Source organism: Rousettus aegyptiacus, unplaced genomic scaffold (assembly GCF_014176215.1).
Source record: "Rousettus aegyptiacus isolate mRouAeg1 unplaced genomic scaffold, mRouAeg1.p scaffold_m13_p_9, whole genome shotgun sequence".
In the NCBI taxonomy this organism is placed as follows: domain Eukaryota; kingdom Metazoa; phylum Chordata; class Mammalia; order Chiroptera; family Pteropodidae; genus Rousettus; species Rousettus aegyptiacus.
The window spans coordinates 44279495-44283295 of NW_023416312.1; positions in this window are offsets into that span (position 1 = coordinate 44279495).

The window sequence follows — 3801 nt, forward strand, 5'->3', positions numbered from 1 at the left end:
TTTAGTCAACATTATTATAATGGCTATATGTAGTGTCAGATGGGTGCTAATCGTTGGGATCACTTCATAAATTATATAAACGTCTAACCATTGTACTGTGTATGTGACACTAATATAAAATAATACAAAATACAGGATGTTCAGTTAATTTTTAGTATGGCAGTATGCCCTGTAACAGTTGGGACATACTTACACAAAATAATATTTGATATTCACTTGAAATTCAAATTTAACAAGACATCAATAGAGGCAGGGCCAAGATGGCAGAGTAGAAATAACCTAAGCCCACCTCCTCCCGTGGACACATCTAAACTACAACTGAACATAGACCAATTATTTCTGAGAATGACCTTATGACTAGTAGAACAGATTCTTGACAACTGAGGATATAAAGAAAAAAGTCACATCCAGATGGATAAGAAGGTCAGCAGTGTCCCACAAATGGGAGGGATATCAACCATGGGGGAGCCTTCCCCAAAAGTAAGGCTATGACACCCACTTCAGGCTCCCCAGCTCAGGGGACCTGCACCAGCAAAACAAGCCTTGTAACATTTGGTTGTGACAAACAGCAAGCCTTATATCCTAGAGAGCTGAGGGAGGCGGGGTGCTGTGAGAACTGAGAATCCTCTCTGAAAAAGCTTACACCCAGTTTCACTTTGCTCCAAGGCCCAGCACTGGGAAAAGAAGAAGCGCTGGGGAAAAACTAGATCTCTCTCTTAAAAGGACCATGTGCAAACTCACTCACAATGAGTCCCAATGCAGAAACAGTAGTTTAAAAAGCACTTGGGTCATAAATGACGGAGATATATTGACTAATTTTAGGGCATATGCTAGAAAGATCTGCTGGAGCTTTCTCTGAAAACAGAGACACTGGTGGGTGCCATTCTGTTTTTCTTTCCTCCACCCAGCTGTCCAACATTAGTGAGCGCCAGGTCTGACATTCTCCATTAACCTGCTAACTCTTCACCCTTTCCAGTGTTCCCCTGAGGACCTACCTATGCTAATCTCCCCACATAGACCAGGGTTCATCCTCCATAGTGGCACCCACCAGCAGCTGCCCCACCTTCAAGTACCAAGTGGGTTGCCCCAGAAGATTTCTAAAGTGGTGCCCCATCCTCCAGCATCAAACCGGTGTTCACAGGAGGCCTCTGAACCCCTCCAAATGGTGTCCAGCCCTCTCCCAGCACTCAGTGGATAGCATTGGAGTTCCTCCAAAGAGGGTATGAGAGGCCAGCCTCTGTATACTAATGCACTCAAAACAGTTGAGGCCGGGCCTCTCAGCCACCTACACTAGAGGCCCGCTCTGTACACTAATGCACCAGCAGCAATAACAGCTGAACCTCACAGCCAGTTTCACTGGGTAGTCTGCCCCGTACACCAGCACACTCAGAGCAGTGGTGGCTGGGCCTCACAGTTAGCTAGGCCAGGGCCAGGCAAACTCACCAGTGTTCCTGTATCAGCTGGGACCGTGCCTCACAGATGGCTAGCTAGGACCCAGCCCCACCCAAAACATGCACACAACAGTCAAAGCCCAAACACTACAAGAGGGTATACATCCCTGGAGCACCTGGCCCTGGTGAAAAAGGAGAATTGTGTTACTGGGCCCTACAGGAGACCTTCTACATAAGGCTACTCTTTTAATGCTATGATATGTAGCTAATTTACCTAATTTAAACAAAAACAGAGTCTCAAGCAAAATGAGGAGACATAGGAATATGTTCCAAACAAAAGAACAAAACAAAAACACAGAAAAAAAAAACACTAAATGACGTAAAGGTAAGCAGACTACCAGATAAAGAGTTCAAAGTCATGACAATACAAATGTTCACCAAACTAAGGAGTCCTATGGATGAATAATGATACTGTATGTGTTACCATTTGGGGCAGTCTGAACTCCAAACGTTGCCCTGGTAACACTGGGGATTCTCGGTTCTTTTTGCTGATGCAGAAAGAATTGCAGCTTAGCGAGATTTAGAAGTAAGATTTATTGAAAATACATTTTAGAAGGAGATGGGCCATGCTAAAGAAGGCTACAGCTCTGTGGAATTTAGAAGGTGAAAAGATAAAAGATAAGAGTACCTTCCAAGCGAGGAGCAGGTTTTCAGCAAAGAAGACTGTAACAAAGCAGAAGTGGGAAGGTCTGTTTATATTTGGGCCATGATGGGAGGTCCTAGATGTGAGGTTACCTTGACTGACTGTTGGCTGTCATATACTGCACATGCGGTTACCCAGAATTCAGTCTATTATAGATTCATAGGCATGGTATTATAATGATGGTATAATGAGGCTGAGGTTATGGGCAGGTTGGGGTAGTACTTTCTGCATACGCGTTTGTGGCTGGGTTAAACCAAATCTAGAGTTATGGCCTCTAGTCCTTTGTCTTTCAGGATGCAGGACTGTTTTTTTAACTACAAAATGGGTGTTATTTGGGTTGTCTCTGGGTTGGGCCTTTGCTCCTTTGTTCCCCCGTGGCTTATGTCTGTCTAACTACTTAACATGAGGTTGTCTTATGTTAAATACATTTAAAACTTTTGTATCAGCAAAAAGTATCTCGAAGAATTGGCTTCTTGTCACATAATTATTATGTAATTTGATGAGTTTATTTTCTTACCTTTCCTGTCAGGAAGCTGAGAATTAAATTTAATGTTCAATTAAATTACCTTTTAGCCTTCGCTGTCAGCATGCTTTTTATCTCATTTTCATGGTTTTGTTTTTGCGATTCAATTTTAACAGCCTTATTGGATACATGTCTGCTACTATAAACAACCTTGACTCTCTTTTAGAAGAAGGGAGAATAAAATCAGTAATAATGTCTGGCACAGAAACAATATACATCTGTTAAGTAAAAAAAAAGCCTTTATTAACAATGTATTTTTTGTCAGAATCTGAAAATCATCAGAAGTCAAATACAGTGGCTTACTTTAAAATACTAAATGAAACAAAGCAAAAAATCTAAAATATCTAAGTTTAGACAACATAACAAATGTATTTGAGAATCTTGAAGTAGTGAAAAGTCAAGGCCTGGGTCCCCATCTGTGCTTAGGCATGGAGGTGAAACACAGGGATGAGGAAAGAAGAGATATAGAAAGAGAGGCTGCCTTAGGCTTTAATAGATCAGATTCTAATTCTAGAAGAAGACAGTAGCAAAAGGACATAAATAGACCAACAATTTCAGTTGATCTATCTCTCCAAGTAAAGAGGGGGGCACTGGGGGAATCATGGGAGAAACAAATGTGGTCTACTTATACCCCTCACCCTACCCTACAAGATTAAATCAGGAATATCCTGATAGACAAAATCATTTCAGGGCTTCAGTGATCAAAAAATTTATTCTTTATCTTGGTAGCTAATGCTTAAAAGACAAATGCAGAATGAAGTAACACTTTAGTGTAAATAAATTACTTGTGTTATAATGTACAAATGGTGATCAGATCTTTTACTAAGGGATGGGGGCATGAAAAGCATGAAAGCAGCAACAGCTAAAGAGAGGTGAAAAAGAACCAGCAAGAAAGAAATTTTTGCAGACTTCTCAAAGCTTCTCTAGGACCTATCTTGTTTAAGAAGTTGATAAAAATAGAAGAGGTGCATGGAGATTTTGAATGCTGGACTCCAAAGGCATTTCTGAACCTCATAAAAAATAAAGTTTCTATATATGTATGAACAGTTGCTATAACATAATATGGCTTACAAATGTATGACTTATTTTGAGGGGCTGATTTTGTTATTTTAGATTCCGAGTTTAAAATATTTTTTCAATACTTAAGAGACTAAGATTTTAATTTGCCCTTAATGCAGAAATGG